At 36.5% G+C, this 18,499-nt stretch overlaps 2 protein-coding genes and 1 pseudogene across 3 annotated transcripts in view; all 3 read left to right on the top strand.

Annotated features, from left to right (window-relative positions):
• The window catches only part of LOC109047541 (protein phosphatase 1 regulatory subunit 29-like), a 905,211-nt gene that overhangs the window by 599,880 nt on the left and 286,832 nt on the right, over window positions 1-18,499 (top strand). The window lies entirely within an intron of this gene.
• LOC109046565 (beta-1,3-N-acetylglucosaminyltransferase manic fringe) overlaps window positions 1-18,499 on the top strand; it is a 788,629-nt gene that overhangs the window by 613,060 nt on the left and 157,070 nt on the right. The gene's annotated exons all lie outside the window — the stretch shown is intronic.
• LOC109047091 lies at window positions 4,503-17,740 on the top strand (annotated as a pseudogene).

Raw genomic sequence — 18,499 nt, 5'->3', positions numbered from 1 at the left:
TGGTTCAAAAACACTACAGTATTTACTATAAATTACTATAGTATTTTTTCATGTGGGAGAGAGTCTAAAGTCAAGGCTTTGTTATGTCCAGTTTACCGACAAAAATATTACTTATTTATTAAATATTTTCAAATTAAGTAGGCCTACTAAATTACCTCCATGAAAAAATAAAAAAATAAAAAAAATCCAAATGTCCATGAAGCAATAAGTAAAATCTGAGAGATCACCTGTTGCGAAAACCGGCCATAACAGCAGGATTTTATACATACTTGGAGTCCCTCTGCTGGTCATTATGAAATTATGAAAGTTAACGTAGGAGGACATATATAAACTTTAGGCCTGTATTCTGAACTGAAAGCGTTCATTCAATCTTAATGATTAAGTTCTATGACTTTTTTTCCCCCACTTCATTATAATTATTTAATTATGATTTAAAAATAGTATTACTAACTTTTTAACTGTTCATTGCTTATTTGTGCTGCTGTTGCTGTATTTTTGTATTGTGTTTTTTCAGTTACGCCTATTTGTCATGTTGCAGTACTTGTTATTTTTTTCTTCTTCGTTTTAAGATCATGTAGTCACTTACTTTGTTCACATGATGGCGGAATTGAGCTTGGAAAATACGAACCTGATTCTTGCATTTGAAAAGCAATTTGTGGTGAAAACTAGAGACCTGATATACCACAAGGGGGCCCTTTAGTTTTGCAAGTGCAGTTAGAATCAGTTGTTAATGTTGCATAACAGTTATTAGTGACAGAGCGTTTCAAATAAGCTCAAGTGTTTTATTGATGTGAACTAGCGCGTGGGAACGTTTGAGGCTAAACTTGAATGTAATGTTTAATTATAATTAATACCAAAGCTAAGGTAGATTTGTTAAGCAAACTGGTGAGCAATGGAATTGTGAACTAGGCCTACATAATCACAGATAGCAGTGTTTATCCTGTCACGTTTTAATCACTTTTAAATAACAGGAGATCACAACTATTACTATGTAGCTGGTTTTGTCTATCTTCCTCTTTGCTACTGTTAAAATCTAACTTGTGGCTGCACGTTCTGTGCTCTTGTTTCTTTAAATCCAGTTATATTTTATAACAGCTATTCCCTAGACAGGCAGCCAGCGGTTTGGGGATTTTTTTACCATAAAAGGTCATGCTGAGCTGAGCTAGGGTTTCCTGTGGGAGGGGCCTGTGATATTCTGCCTCTGTTTCTCTCTCAGTCACTCACAATTTCTCCCTCAGTCATCTCCTCTTGTGTTATCTCCAGCTGAATGCCTGCATTTCCCACAGAACAGATCATTCTGCACTTAAAAGAAGCATGCAAATACATCAACAGTTAAGAGGGAAGTTAAATGTGTGTGTGTGTGTGTTAAGCATATGTGCATGCTAGTTTTGGGAGAAGCTACTTTACAACTGTAGCTTGTGAAGAAGTTCTCTTCAGAAGGTTCATCATGGCTTTAGTGATATCCAAATAGTTCCAGAAGTGAAAAAACAGACTGACTGCGGAATACTTGTCATGCTATATGCTACAATAATGTTAAAAATCTAGCTTGTTAAAGTAAAAGCTATATTATTTTGAAAAACATAGCTGGGCTACTGTCACGCAACGGAAGAAATGTAGTTAAGTTAGTGGTCCTAATTTTAGTTAGTTGATCGTCCATGGAAAGGAGACACTCCTTGCGATTTTTCCTTTGTGTTTAGTGTGGTTTACTCCCTTTTGGCATGTCAACATGCTTTAGTAATGATAGCAGACTAGTATATATTGATCTCATATGTAAATTCCATTATTTAAGATCAGTTTAAAGGAATGTTAATACCTATGGATAGTATTTAAAGCATGTTAATTACTACAGAAAAAAAAAAATGTCGACTAGTAATTCAGTTTTATCAAAACAGAAACTGTGTTTACAGTAAACCACTTTCAGTGGAAACTGTAAATGTATTGAAAGTTAAAATACAGTTTCGAAAGTATAGCCACAAGACTTAAAAATTACTGTTACCATAGAATACAAGACTTTTTACTTACTTTTTACTTTCTTATCAAGAAATAATAATTTATTTGTTGATAAATAATAGGTAGTCCCACCACAAGTTTACACTTTCCAAAAGATCCAAAAGAGTAGTCCTGCCACAACTTAGACTTTTCACTTCTCATGTTTATTTTTCATAGCATGTTCTTGTTCGTTAGCTGAATTTACAAAGTACACTTTGTGTTGTACTCGTCCGTTAAACTTCTTCCATGATGGGGCACTGCCCAAATAACCATGACACACATTCACACTTCCCTTCATCCTTAAAGCTCACAAGGGCAGGCATGAGTAAGTAATGCTGAACGAAAGCCAGATCTCATTACATCTTTTCCTCACGACAGTGCCTAAGGGAGGCCAAGAAAGACAGAGCACACTGTGTATTGCTATGACATCATATGTAACGATGACATGCGGCAGACGTCAGAGAAGCTGTTTGTCTGGAGCACAGGTGTTTTTGGACACTCTTCTCAGAATGTTCATCCAGGTGTTGTGGAGAGTGAATCATCGTTTTGACAGACGAGTATGTCTGAGGTACATGCTGAACATGTCTCGCAGTTTTACCACCTTGATGCTAAAGTTGTGGTTTGTGGCATGGGTGGGAATTGAAGGATTTTGTTTAGTTAAACCTAAAGAGAACTTACGAGCAAAAATAAAACTGAAAACCCAGTTTAGAAGAAGCTAAATGACTGTTTGTTGTAATTCACAAAATGTCTAACAGAATGGCTGGTTTCCAATAGCAGTTAAGAGAGCCAGTCAGAGAAGAGTGTTACATTCTGCACGTCTGCTCTGCTGTTTTAGTGCCAAAGCAGTTAAACCCAACAGTTTGACCATTTAGCACTTGGGTCTTAAACAAACTCTAAATCAAGTGTGTGTAATTGCTTTATGTCAGACTTGATTGAACAAGGTATGAAATGAACAGAAAGAAATTTGTTTGCTTTCAGTGTAGGTATAATTAACCCTTGTACTAAATATTCTCTTACACTGAACAAAATTATAAACGCAACACTTTTGTTTTTGCCCCCATTTTTTATGAGCTGAGCTCAAAGATCTAAGACTTTTACTATGTACACAAAAGGCCTATTTCTCTCAAAAATTGTTCACAACTCTGTCTAAATCTGTGTTAGTGAGCAATTCTCCTTTGCCGAGATAATCCATCCACCTCGCAGGTGTGGCATATCAAGATGCTGATTAGACAGCATGATTATTGCACAGGTGTGCCTTAGGCTGGCCACAATAAAAGGCCACTCTAAAATGTGCAGTTTTACTGTATTTAGGGGGTCCGGGGGTTGTTTGTCCAAAAATTTTGTTCAGTGTAGATTCATCAAATTGTTTTTTCTTTTTTAAAAACTATTTTCTCCTTTAGATTTGAAGATTTACTTCTATATAGATCTCAATATTATTTATTTAATGTTAAATTTTCAGGGTTTGCCAGAGATTTGATTATAGGGTTTGCAAATGCGTTCTGATAGGGTTTTTGTCCATTGCTGTGGTGGTTGCTACTTACCCAATTTATAATTGCCCACATCCAAGGATTCTGGCCATTCTATTAGCCAGTAGATTAAAATTACAAACAATAAGATACTCACAGAATAAATAAAAAAAATAAGTAGACATGTAATATTGATTTGAATTTTATACTAAATCATCTGATAAGAAAATCTGAAAAAAAGTCCATTCCAATGTACAAAATTATCGGCCTAGTAACAAGACAAATGTCGTCTGAAATGCCTCAAGGTCATTTTCACTACAGTCGGTAACTGAGACACAAGATGACACCAGTTGCGTTGAGTGGTTTGAATAAGCCTTGCCATGAACAACAGTGAATACTATGAATATCTTATCGCAGAATGCTGAGAGTAACCAATAAGAATCGCGTATTAATAGCGAAAATAATAGCACCTTCTTTCAGCAAACCGCACAATTTGATGTATCATTAAGACTGCTTAGGGGTTTTGAAAAGTACATAACCATAAATATTAGTAATAATACTGATACTTGCCTTAGGATGAGATAGGATTTTTTTTTATGCATATCACCTACATTTCTAAAAAATAAAGCTTCTTTTTGCAATAATGCCATGTAAAAACCATTTTTAGGTTCTACAATAAACATTTTTTTGTTAGTGTGAAGAACATTTTGGACAATAAAGAACATTTGTGCAATGGCAAGATTCCATGAATGTGTAAAGGTTCTTCATGGAACATCAATACCTAAGAACCTGTATTTGTAAGAGTGTAACAAGGAATTGCAATGAAAGTTCTTTCACACTTATGCCCAATTAAAGGGTTAAATCTGGACGCAGGTCCTATCTGCTCACCTCTCCATCCCTTGGTCCTTTTTTAAAAAAACAGTATGCACCACTCCAAATAAGGAGAAGTGCTTCTGACTGTGTTTGGTCCAGGCCATTCCTTCTCACAAGTGTTTAGATAGGGAGACGGGTGGGGGGGAGTGGGTGTTTTAGACTTTGGTTGGGTTATGTAAAGCGATCCAGCATTGGTTGCAGACAGCATCAGCTGCATTCTTCTCCTCTCCTAAATCCCTTGCATCCATTAGTCTGACCACAGTTTCGGCTGAAGGACCAAGAACTGCACTTCGTTCGTAGCTCCTTTGAATTTCATATTCAACCCAGACACTAGATCAATAACCTGCAACCATGGAGGCCATCAAGAAGAAAGATGCAGATGCTCAAACTGGACAAGGAGAATGCCATAGACCGAGCTGAGCAGCCGAGACGGAACAGAAAGCTGCTGAGGACAAATGCAAGCAGGTAAGAACTTAGAAATTCAGGGTAGGAATCCAGATAGAGGAGAGTGAAGTGAAAAATGTAAGAGGTCCTAACAAAAGTGCTGGCAATAGCATCATTCAAGGCTGGACTTTATGATTGTAATCAAGGAGTAGTGAGCCAAGACCTCATACTTGAAAACCAAGTATGCATTTGCGCTGCAATTCTGGGGTCTTTCACAACAGTGGCTACTTATTTTGCAAAATTATGTAGGAATCCTATAAAAAAATCTGTAAAAATCAAACCTGAACAATACTTTAATTTATTAATCTTGGTTAATGTATTTTTTCATATACTAATTAGTTGAAAAAAAAAGAAAGAACAATAATTGAATAAATTCAAAATTAACACATCACAAATAATAAATTCTGTAAAAAAAAATTGTAAATTGGGATATTGTTATATAGTATACAAATATATTTGTATATATTATACTGTACTCTAGAAAGTCACTGTGATAATCTTACTCCTCCTAATGAATATTTGGTTGTAAGTCAAATCATCAGTATGTCTGTCTTACACTAATTACCCCTGGTTTCACAAACAAGGCTTTAAGCCTAGTCCCAGACTAAAATGCATATCTGAGCTGTTTTATCTGAAAGAAACTTGCACTGATATATTTTAAAATATATCAGTTCCATTGTTTGTCTCAAGATGCACACCAGAAATGTTTTTTTTTTTCTTCTTTTTTTTCTTTTATTTTTATAAAAGATACTTAAATGTCTGAATTGAACTATGGCCTAAAACCTGGCTTAATCTAAGCCCTGATTGTGAAAAACCAAGCCTTAAGGTTATAAATGGACAAGAGAAGTGAGGCTGTCTTGATTCCTTTAAAACACCCCTTGTCTCTCTACAACACACAAGAAACCCAGCCAAACTGATAGCCACAGATAGCAAAGTGTTTTGTGAGTGTTTATCTCACTTACTGCCATATGACAGCTTACCTCAGACTAAAATTAAATATAGTTATCTTCTGTCCAGAGAGCAGGCCTATGATTTCAATATGGGTAGAGAGCAGGCTACGCTTTTTTGATATGTATTAATTATTTTAATTATTATTTAATTGTACTCTTTAACACCAATAAAAACATGATAAATAACTTGATTTTAATTATATGTGACATAAAATGCATAAACATGCCATTAATAATAATGTATTTTTTGTCTTTATTTAGACAACCACTATACAGCAATAAAATGTATTTAATAATAATGTAATTATATTATTGTTTTATTCTGACATAAAGTCATTAGACTTCAACATTAAAAATAACTCTATGTGTGATGGAATATTACAATTATTATTAAGGTTATTATTATTATTATTATTCAGGGCATATATTTCACCATGTCTTAAAATGCATAAACCTTTATAAATTTTATTTAGGGTATATATCTTAAACCACTAGACTACAGCAATAAAATATTATTTTTAATCATTATGCACTGTATATATTCTGTATGTTTAATATATTTTTAAATAATATTATGCACATTTTTTTTGTTTATTTATATAAAGAATTTAAAGTATTTTATATATATTTTTTTAATATTTTTTATTTTTTCTCATTATTCATATTTTCCTTATTTCAGTTATTTTGCTATAAAAATGTGTGATAATATTATGGATGATGGATGTCTGGGATATTATTTCCTTAAGTTATATATAGAGTACAGTGCTCTGATATGTTGTACTCACTCTTCCTCATACAGCTGGAGGATGAACTGGTTGGCCTGCAGAAAAAGCTCAAACAGACTGAAGATGAACTGGACAAGTACTCAGAGGCCCTGAAAGATGCCCAAGAGAAACTGGAAATGTCTGAGAAAAAAGCTGCTGATGTAAGTGACACATTCCTTTAGACTAGGGTTCAATGAAACAGAATCAGACATGATTCCGCTATGATAAACAACTTGAGTCATTTAGGCTTTGTTATGATGCTTTCACTTCCTGTCACTGCGGCTCTCATCCCAGCTGGTCCATTTCAGGGTCACGGCACCATTTCAAAGTGTTTCAAATGGGGATTTATAGGGCAATAAAAAGCTTTACCTCAATAAAACATGTCGACACAAGACATAAATCTTTTAAAATACCTCTTCCTCAGGTTTACTTCTGTAATGCCTTGAAACTGACACATCGATCACTGAAAAGATAATGTTCAGGTTCAATAAAACATGTCCAGCTCACCCCAAAAATTTATATTTGCTCAGAATAATGCTTACCCCACAGCCCATCCAAGATGTAGATGAGTTTTGTTTTCTTCCACGGACACGGAAACATATTTGTAGAAATGTAGCATTACATCACTTGCTCACCAAAGGACCCTCTGCAGTGAATGGGTGCTGTAAAAATGAGAGTCCAAACAGCTGATTAAAAACATCACAATAATCCAGTAATCCACACAAACTCCAGTCCATCAATTAATGAAAAGATGCATTTTGTATGAAACAAATCCATCATTAAAAGGCATTTTAAGAACCAGCACTTGTGGAGAAAAATATCATTCATAATCCATAATAAAAACTTCCTCCATGTGGCTCCAGTGGATCCCTTTCACATAAAAATCCACCTATGTTTGTTCAGAACTGGTTTGGACTTTTTTTGCATGTAAACATGATCTGTGCAAGTTTCTCTCCTGATTCTGATGAGTCGATTTTTCTCAAAGGAGAAAAAGCTAAATTATGGATAGAGGACTTGTATTTTAGCCAGAAGCAATGGTTTGAAGTTAAAAACATCTTAATGATGGATTTGCTTCTTACAAACATGCAGCTTTTCATTTTACAAGACATTAATTGATAGACTGAAGCTGTGTGGATTACTTGTGGATTATTGTGATGCTTTTATCAGCTGTTTGGACACTCATTCTGACGGCACCCATTCAAGGATCCATTGGTGAGCAAGTAATGCTAAATTTCTCAAAATCTGTTCCAATGAAGAAACACTAAGAAGAAAACTATTCCTTGAAGCTGAAATGAAGCACCAAAGTGTTTCACCTATAGAAAAGTGTTTGGCCATTTTGGGACGAGTGAGGAAAATTGCTGTAATCTCACCTGCATGGGTCTAAAGTGGTCCATCCTGTCCACTGCTCTGATAAGCTCGGGTTACTCCTCACAATGTGACCTCAAAGGAAATGACTGCATAGTTTTGAGAAGGAAGCTGAGGAGGGGAAAATCAGTTGTTTGTCAGTCCTTAATGATTCCAGCATGAGGGTAAATCCATTTAAAGAGAGGTGTTCTTCATTTTGTCGTTGACCACAAAAAACTGAGAGACCAAACTTTATTCAATAAGAGGACAAATGCATTTTTGAGTAAGATTCATTTCCTGTAGAATGTTCTAGGTTTCTTTAGGCAGACTGAGAGGCCTGAAACTGGGATACAAACACATTTCGAGTTCCTTGGAGCAGTGCCCTGAAAATGTGCCCCAGACAAGCCTACCACATGTCATGCATTAAAGAAAATTGTAAACTAATTATACATCTGCATTCGCAACACCAAAGAAGTATGGTAAGATAGTCTCAAATGAGCGAGGGATTTTCAAGGCCTGTTACTGATAAGTCAGTGAACAGCAGGGGAGACTGGGACTTCGGTTGCCATGCAGCAGCCCAGGAATCCCAAGAATGTAGCGAAAGCAAACACAGAGCGCCACACTCCTTTGACTAATGAAATCAATGCTCTGAGATCGCTGGCTCGTCTTTAGAACAAAAGCACACTTCTGAGGAAAATGTGGTCACACATGGTGTGTAACGCAAGAGTGGATGGTTTTAATTGTGGGGGACTGTAATTAAAAACTTGCATTTGATTGCTGTGTTGTAGTAGTAGCAAGTGAACTCAAAGTGGTGGCAAAGTCACAAAATTATTCAAAATTATTATTTGATATGATTGATTCAACCTGAATATATTAAGTTATATCCTCCTAAAGTATTTTTAATGGACAGGTCAGGTAGTAAAATAACAGTGTTTTCTCAATAAAGTTATTTATAAGATGTTATAATATAACTTAATTAAAATTATAACAGCTAAAATCAAGGTTTATAACATGATTTTTATGTGACCCCTTAGCTATTAAACATACAGTTGTTGAAACGTCTATAGAATTAAGAAATTAATTGTGGTTATTTTTAATGTATTTGCACATAATTTTACAGTGTTGTATAAAGTAATTAAAATATTTTTAAATATTAACAAAATACGAGTAAATATAAAACAAAATAGTACTACTTTCTGTGGTTTAGAGTTGTCAAGCCTTTATACAAAATCGAAATTAACAAAGTAAGACTGAATTGTGACTCAATGGGGCCCCGCCCACAATGACGTCACTGGGACCTCACTTTTCCACAGTTGCATTGAAACTTTTCTGCAGAAGTTCTGCTTTCCTTACATTCTCTCACCATTCCAATGACTCCATGAGACAGAAATAACCTCCAGCGAAGACAGTTTTTTGTTCACTGAACCGTTTTGTATTGATCCGGACTGGGAAGAATTTGGATTGCACATTTCGTGTCGTTTTCACTCCGTTTTGTTTTCTTTTTTTTGCACTGGCCATCCAAAGTAAATTAGCATCCGTTATTTTTGTAAAATCCCTATATTTCGGGATTCTATATATGTTTTTGGGCTTAACATTCTGATGTATTTATTTTTTATAACCTTTTGAAAAGTTTAGCGTAGTTTTTGCGCTATCGTTTTATTTTTCCCGACCACAGTCGCAGTTGTTGTTTTCGTATTTAGTAGTTAAGTAAATATAATATAGTAAAGTATCTAAAATGACAGGTGTGACTTCTTTGGACGCAGTGAAGAGAAAGATCCAGACTTTGCAGCAGCAGGCGGATGACGCAGAAGATCGAGCTTTGGTTCTTCAGCGCGAGCTGGACAATGAGCGCGAGCTCCGGGAAAAAGTGAGACAAATCTTATTTCTTTCTTCTTGCTTATCGTCTTTAGACTCTCCGGACTCTTCTACGCGCTCCCTCTGTGAACGCAGGCTTCTATAAAAAGCTCCCGGGCTCCTCTCAAGACTATAATTGTATGTTTAGGTGAACAGTGAGACCTGGATGCAGACGTGAGGTTGTGGAATGAAAGGCGTTTGGTCCAAAGGGACAGTCCGACCCCCAAATCTGCTTTTGGGCAGTTGTTAGGCCTCAGTGGCCTACGCGAGTTATTACAATTAACAATTTATTTGTTTTAACTAACAATTGCTACGTTTTTGTATATTCTAATACAGTTACATTATTTATTCTGCTTACATTAACAATTCTTTAAAGATCTGTCTGTCTCTCTTTCTATCTATTAATGAGATGTTTCTACCCCAACTTAAACCAATTGATTAAAATTGATTTTTTTTTGGTGTAACCTAATGTATTCAGTCATAAAACCATCCATCCATCCAGCGAGACAGAAACACAAAGTAAAGTGGTAGTTATTGCATTTTTGGGGGTGCAATTTCTACCTAAACTGTTGGTGTAATCAGGTTCATATTAAATCATATTTTTCAATAAAACCCCTTATTTTAGATGAAGAATATGACTAAATGTTGTATGCCAGGAAGTTATCTTTGATGCGAAGATGCTTGTCAAGGAAGCCTCCCTCCCCCACAGTCCTTGGTGGATTTCCATTTTATGAAATTTTTTCTGACCCATCCCATGTGGAGCACTTAATGTTCAAGCTGCTGTAAGGAAATACAGCCAGAACCCTTCAGTCTGTCTCTTCTGATTTGAACTCGATGATATGGAACTGTAGGAAATGTGAATGCTCTCTCCTGTTTTGGTTTAGACAATGAAAAATTGTTAGATCTTTCATAGAACTCATTTAATTTTGCTGTACTCAAGAAAGACCCAAAGGATGTCCCCATCCTGAGCTCCCAAAGGAACTGAGTCAGGATGTTGTCTCTTGTTCCCCACTGGAGTTTCCTGTGGACCCTCATCACATTCAGATGACTATGCAGATATGAAGGAAGCTGGCACTGCTTAAGAAAAGTCCTGTTTCTTCAAGTGTTTGTAGACCAAAAGTGTGTCTATTGTCTAGGACCTGTTGACTTTTACATTTAATGGAGATCTTCAGAAATGTTAGGGAGGTTGTTGGTCACATCCTTCTCCTACCTCAGCTTCCTTCTTTCCCTTTTTGTGGGAGTCGAGTCCGAGTACTACAAATTTAGCTGGCTTTGCTTTCATAATTGGGAGTTTTCCCACCCTTAGTGTGACAGAATGCTGCTGGACTTGGTCATGACGTGACCAATGACCTCTCCATGATGGTCCTAATTTATAGGTCAATTAACAGTGGGGTTAAAAGTCAACAACATGACCAGGAACATATGTGCAGCCTGTACAAAACCATTAGGCTCCTCCAAATTTGCATTGACAGGTTCCCATGGTGTTAGAAATGATATCAAGACATCTTTTGCATATCTTTTTAAAGTTTAGTCACACAAGTGGTAACTTTACTTTACAATACTCCAACAATCTTCTGCTTTTCTTTGCATTTGGTTAGAAATCACCAATCATTTTGCATCTGCAACTTTCTCTGGCTCTTTTACCAGTAAGGTCTCTAGAATATGAACTTGAAAACGATGTCCTTCACTTCCTTGCTCAATTTCCACTGTTCGTTTTCATCCGATAGACCTTATTTTCATAATATCAGCCCATAAAAAGGTCATTACACTGATAGGGTTTGTCTCAGTGTTTGCTCAATGTCACGTACTGTACAATAGTACTGTGCTTCAGGAAGTCGACAGCAGTCCCAAGTGATTTCTGCACATTTCAACCCTAAATGTATAATTGTATCAAACGTCACAGTGGCTCTAACAAGATCTGAGTTTAAATGGGCCCGGGAATCCATAAATCTGGGAACGTCGCCATCTCATATCACACATATGGACATTTAGGTTCGTCTTGTACATGATAAAATGTTCCAAGGCTGCAATCCAGACACTTCTTGATAACATATGGCTGGGTTTTATTGCTATTCTTCAGCCTTTAAATCTTTTGGGCACTTCACCACTAGCATTCTCCAGAGCTTGTTTTACCATATATGGCTTTGTATCTAAAGCAGCCAGGGAACGCGGTGACTAAGGAAAGGGCATGGCTCATGAGGGAGTATCCTGACCCTGAACTGAATGAACATTTTGGGAGGGGAGAGGATGTGGAGTGTGTCCATTTCCTGTGGATTTTTCTCCTCCCCTCTCTGGCTCTCTCTTATTCGAAAGGGGGTCAGCTTCCTACTCCATTGATGTCTTTGTTGAATATGTGTGATTAAATGTTTTATTTGCCCCCTTCTTTATTGATGTCAATATTGAATAACGTATTTAAATGGCATTTTGTGAGATATGAAGCCAAATCGCAAGATACAAACTCACCACACTGCAAAATATAAAGTCCTATTTTGAGATACAAATTCACAGTTATGAGAAAAAAAATTGCAATTACAAGAAATATGAAATTAAACCTATCTTGCAATTACAGCTATATTTCTCATGATTGTGAGATAGTCACACTGAAATATAAGGTGGATAAAGTTTGGTATGTCAGCCTTGATCTACCATTCACCACTCCAAATAGTCCACTGGACCTTTTAATAAAAAAAACAGTAGAAAGAAAGAGTCTGTAACATAGCAACTCGTCTCAAAACAAAGATGTGATCAGAAAATGGACGATTTGCTCTTTTTTAACTTTTCCCCTATGCCCTGTTATTCTGTCTCCTCTTTCAAACCCAGATGCAGTTTCCTGGCTGTGAGATTTTCCTACCGTTCTGAGAGAATTGCATGCTCGCTCAGTTGAGCGTCTGCACTGTGAGAGAGCCATGGTGATATCTGTCATTATTATAGCTGCAATTATCAGTGCAATAACTGGGCGGTTTGGCTGTGAGGTCTCTTTAAAGCCGAGAAATGTCACAGAGGCAGTATTGTGCTTGTTCTGAGGCCAATCTTTGTTTGAGTCACAATGGGTGGTGGTGGTCGTAAAGGGTGTAAAAATGTTTTTTTTTCTGCTGCAGTTGATTGTGCTTTGTGCAAAAAAAAGTCTGTCCCCACAGACATGGAAAAACATTATTTTATATCCCACATGCACATTTTTGTAGTCGGTATATAATTGTATATAAGTAACCGTTGACCTTATTTTGTCATCAGGCTGAGGGTGATGTGGCGGGCCTGAACCGCAGGATTCAGCTGGTGGAGGAGGAACTGGATCGTGCTCAGGAGAGGCTGGCAACTGCACTGCAGAAACTGGAAGAGGCGGAGAAAGCAGCAGACGAGAGTGAGAGGTCAATGGAAACCATTAATTTATAAATTATGGTCGAAGAAATTAATTGCTGTGTTGCTTCGGGTACAAACTACATGGTTCTCTCAAGTCAAGTCCTAAGAGGGTTTTACGTATGGAAACAGACTTATTGTTTCATGCATTGTTCAAACCAGTTCACAAATTGTTTTGAATGATTCATTAGCAAATCTGTCTAAATCAGTTTTTAAAAACAATCTTATACAGTAATCACAATCAATCAGAAACCTCATGGAAATTCATTGGTCATTTCCCCATTTCCAGATTTCATGACTATGGGAATGCTGTTGATTATGAAATAAAGCTCAACAAATTTTTATAATCTGCAGCATATTAACTGAAGAGGTCATGAATAACATCTCCTATTGTTGACCTAATAACTGCTTGTTTCACCTCCAGAGGCATGAAGGTAATCGAGAACCGTGCCACAAAGGATGAGGAGAAGATGGAGATCCAGGAGATGCAGCTGAAGGAGGCCAAACATATCGCCGAGGAGGCCGACCGCAAATACGAAGAGGTGAGTTAGAAGCGTCTGAAGGAACAACGTTTCCAGATTCGTGAAGTTTGAAGCTCTTTATCTGAACGAACGCCATCTTTGCTACAGGTGGCCCGTAAACTGGGTGGATTCTCGAGGGGGAGCTGGAGCGAGCTGAGGAGAGAGCCGAAGTCGCTGAATGGTATCCTCTGCCTATTCTCACACTTTAAGTAGACTAAGATGAATGTTTGTTGGTTGACCAGTTAAAACATTGTTTTCTTCTCAAACACGTCCAGCAAAGCTAGTGATTTGGAGGAGGAATTGAAAAACGTTACCAACAACCTTAAATCCCTAGAGGCTCAGGCAGAGAAAGTAAGTCAACATCTCTCTTTTATCTGTTAATGTTCACAAAGTCACAATTTTAAACCTCTATAATAATCGTCGCTCGACTTCAAAGCTTGATGATTGCTTTGAAACTAAAACAGTAATTTACCGTTAAAGTTCTCACAACACAGTAGCTCTGAGGACAATACAGAGTTTATTCAATGTTGACAGAAAGTGAAATAGATTTGCTGTATCTGTCTTTGTTTGCATGTTTCAGTACTCAGAAAAAGAAGACAAGTATGAAGAGGAAATCAAAGTTCTTAGCGACAAGCTGAAGGAGGTAAAGAAGGCAATAAATGAGATAAGCGTCAAAGATAAGCTGCCACTTTTCACCCCCAAATGTCTTTTTTCAACGTCCTCATTGTTTTTTCAGGCTGAGACCCGCGCAGAGTTTGCAGAGAGGACAGTGGCCAAACTGGAAAAATCCATTGATGACCTGGAAGGTACGAACACAGTAATCTGTGTTTTAACTGAGTTCTTTTTAAACAAGTTTACACTGGAGCCAAAAGTTCAACTGAAACTGTTTAGCAATATTGGGGAGTAACTAAATGAACATAGAGAGTCTGCTTAACTACATTTTGTAGAAGTGAGTAGCTGTTTTCAATACACTGTACAGTAGCTTTTCCAGTAATTAGCAATGACTACTGTTGTAGCTGTTTAACATGACAACATGTTAATGCCCTCCAGTGCATCTTTTCGTTTCGGATGATTTGCAGAAGCGAATTACTTTGTTCAAATAATTTATTTCAGTGAACTTGTTCATAAAGATTCACAGTAGCTGCTTCCAAAGCAGTGTTACTTTTCCAGGAATGAGATATTTTCTCCAGTAAAAAAGATTAGTAAACATAGGGAAATATGATTCATTTTAGTTTGATTGGTTTGGGCAGTTGTACTAATGGCTTTGTTTAGAAGCAGCTAAATGATTCATAAACAAGATTGGTTTGGGTGGTGCGTTTTTAGTGAATCGCTTAACTCACAAAAAAAAAAAAAAAAAAAAAAACAGAACTAGTTCAAAAACTAGATTCGACTGGTTTGGGAGGTTCGTTTTTTGCAAATGGTTTCATTCAGTCAAAATTAACTGGGACAGATGGAAAGAAGATAAATTAAAATATATTTTACTCCTAAATATATTTAATATACTTAAAGGGATACTTCACCCAAAAATGAAAATGTAATGTTTATCTGCTTATTTACCCCCAGGGTATCCAAGATGTAGGTGAATTTGTTTTCTCCAGTAGAACACAAATGAAAATTTTTAACTTCCACTTTTTAACTTAAGCTGTTGCAGTCTCTCAGTTATATAATGCATGGCAATGGTAACAAAATCTATGAGAGTAAAACAAAAACCATGCACAGAAAAATCCAAATTAAACCCTGCGGCTCGTGACGATACATTGATGTGTAAAGACACGAAACGATCGGACTGTGCAAGAAACTGAACAGTATTTACATAGTTTTTTACCTCTGATTCAACGCAATGTCCGAACTGTTTAGAACTCTTGTGAACGCTCATTCACAGCAGCAGGCGCCTGAGGCATCTTTTTCTTCTTTTGCTTGCTTTATGGCGGACCGCAGACTTATAAGTGCATTACTGCCACCTATCTCTCAAATGGAACTCTTGTACTCCTAATTGAGATTGTAGATAAAGTGTCAATGGTCCATTTGAGAGATAGGTGGCGGTAATGCACTTATAAGTCTGCGATCTGCAAGAGATAGGTGGCGGTTTATTTGTAAACTATGATGCAGCTAACAACTTTTTCAAAAGGGTAATTCCTGTCTATAGTTTGACTTGGCAAGCAATACTACACGCTAAACTGTTCTTATGGAAAACGAACGTGAATGTAAGGAAGTGGCTAAATGAACTTTTCACCTTCAGAAATGACCAGTGGCGAAGCAGGACACATTTTAAAAGTCTTGTGTGGATGGGATTTCACAGGTCAGAGGCGGGTCATGCACCCTGTCTGTATAAGGGCCGTAAAATCTTTTGAAACACACAACACCATATTGTTTTAGAGTAATTTTGTCAAGAGTTCCGGCAAGCTCGTGTTTCAGCTGCTTGAACCTTTCACTGGAAGATGATATATTTGGCTCAGTATATGGAATCGGTTTGAACAAGACTGGTATAGCTCCTGTCCTAAGAGAAAAGAAGTCTGTTTCTTACAGCACAAGTCAGCTCTTTATGAGACCAAACTCTGCATTTGCTTATTAAAAGTATATGTGGCTAGCAAAAGGTAACTAGGAAACATATTCTCTGGGCCAGATGAAAATGTTACAGTCATTGTTGGTTTGCACATGATTTTCTTATATTGTTCCTGGTAGAATATGATCTTCATAGCACGTTTAGTCTTCATACATCCATTAACTTCTTGTCTTTCTCTTTTTCATTTGGTTTCTGTCCATTGCTGCTTCTCATCCTTCGCTTTCCTGTTTTTCCTGCCAATCTTCAGATGAACTCTATGCTCAGAAGTTGTATTTTTATTTTTCTTTTTGTTTATGTGGATTGTTGGTTATATGACATGACCTCCCTGTAGATCCATCTCTGTCCTGCTCTGCTGCACTTCCTGCTATCTTAGATTTCTAGACACTTTCTTGCTTCATTTTCTTCAATGTGCCTTTGCAAGTCTCAATAAAACACTCCTGTTGTTTCATATAAGCCTCTCATTCTTTCTGTTTTAATTGTTAATGATTCGTTTTTAATATTGGGAATGGTTCCTACAGTGATGAAAATCCTTAAAATATGAGGAATTTTTAGACCTAGATGAAATATTTAACTTTCTTGTAAGACGTAGTGATGTCGCATTTGTGAGCGAATTGTTCTCTTGACTCCAGTGTTCCAATGTTCAAATTCGTTTCACAAATTTGTCTGAATGATTCATTAGTGAATCTGCCTGAATTAAATAGATTTTTTTTCATCATTACCCATTATTCACAAATGACTGGAAAGGTCGTGGAAATGCATTGGTCTTGGAAATTCATTTCTCAAAAAGTATCAGAATTTGGTATTAGCTATACTAGCTATAACTAGCCTATATTAAAATGTTAAATGTAATAATTAAAAAAATATACATATATATTAAACATTCTTAAGTTCACTACTCCTCTCTTATAATTATTCTGATGTCCCACAAAGGTGAGGTTTACATTTCAGTTCTGACTGATTTCCCACTTATAGATATATTTTTTTTACAAATATTTAAAAATTTTACTATCCCATTATAAAGTTCTTCTTTAGACATGCACGCCATTGTAATTTAACATTATTACTAACACACCATTCAATGCAATGACTCTAGGCCTATTTTCATATGTGTACAGTATACATATTTACAGCAGTAGCGTCTGACTAGTTATTTTCATTTTTGCTTTTAGAAAAATTATCTTCTGCAAAAGAAGAAAACCTCGGAATGCATCAAGTGCTGGATCAGACGCTTCAGGAGCTCAACAGCTTATAAGAAAGACGATGAGAGAGAACGACGTCCATCTTGCAACATTCCACAAATACTCTCCTTCATTCCAACTCGCAATCTATTGAGCCCTGTTTTCTCACAGAATAGGCTAATAATTTAATTTTTCATCTGAGGTATTTCTTTTGCGCTTTTATCCAAGTTAGCTCGATATCGCTGTTTACTAAAATAGCCAAACAACCTGTGGTGCTAGGCCTATATCCGAGTTTTTCCACACTAATAAAACAACGTTATAAGTAGTTTAATAAATGCCATACCGCATGGGAAGTGAATATGTTAATGTGCTGAAGTTCATTTGAAGTTGCGGTATTAATGTATTCCGGTCAAATGAAGACGTTAATGATGGTGCTTTCATTTCAGTGTTTCTCATATGTTCATCATGCGCTCCATCTCCTGGCCACGTGACGCACTGCAGTAACCTACATTACTCCACTGATAATACGATGGGTTTTGACATGCACACAGTACCATGGCATATTTAATAAAAGTACCTGAATAATTTTGTGGAACCACAACATAATGGGGCCCAAACAAAGACCAAAGAAATATTAGCTCTTCACAAAGTTTTTTTTTTTTTTTTTGCTTTTTTCCTGTCAAATGAGTATTTCAAAATGCCTCAAAAGTTTCTTTTCACTTTCTGTGTAATACATTTTTATATAAAAAGCTGTTTGTGTATGATTATTGTCCAGAACAGTCCAAGTGCACGGATGATAAGCTTAATATTTTTACAGACTTCCAAGTTATGCTCGTTTCTGCCTATTTTTGTCTCCTGCGGTGCCTGAAAAAAAAAAAAACACCATCTCACACAAAAGTGGTACTTACAGCAATTGAGTATCAGCATATGACCACCTGACACAAAACGAAACACAAAAAATTATATTTGTACGGTACCATTTCTGGCTTGTTCATTAGGTGAACATACGAATCCCACCACAGGGAAGGTTTTGCTCATACATATTAATTAGGTTACGCGAAGTTTTTCCTACCTACCTGATCAAGTAATCTACCTGATTTGCTGAGAAGCAAAGGTTAAGCGTGCGAAGGACGAATAAAGGAAGTCCGGGCTAATTAATATTAATTACGTTATGATCTACCTGCCTAATGAATATTAAT

This window comes from Cyprinus carpio, chromosome A22, assembly GCF_018340385.1.
Source record: "Cyprinus carpio isolate SPL01 chromosome A22, ASM1834038v1, whole genome shotgun sequence".
Taxonomy (NCBI): domain Eukaryota; kingdom Metazoa; phylum Chordata; class Actinopteri; order Cypriniformes; family Cyprinidae; genus Cyprinus; species Cyprinus carpio.
The sequence above is the reverse complement of the archived record's forward strand: the minus strand, read 5'-3'. Positions and strand labels throughout refer to the sequence as shown.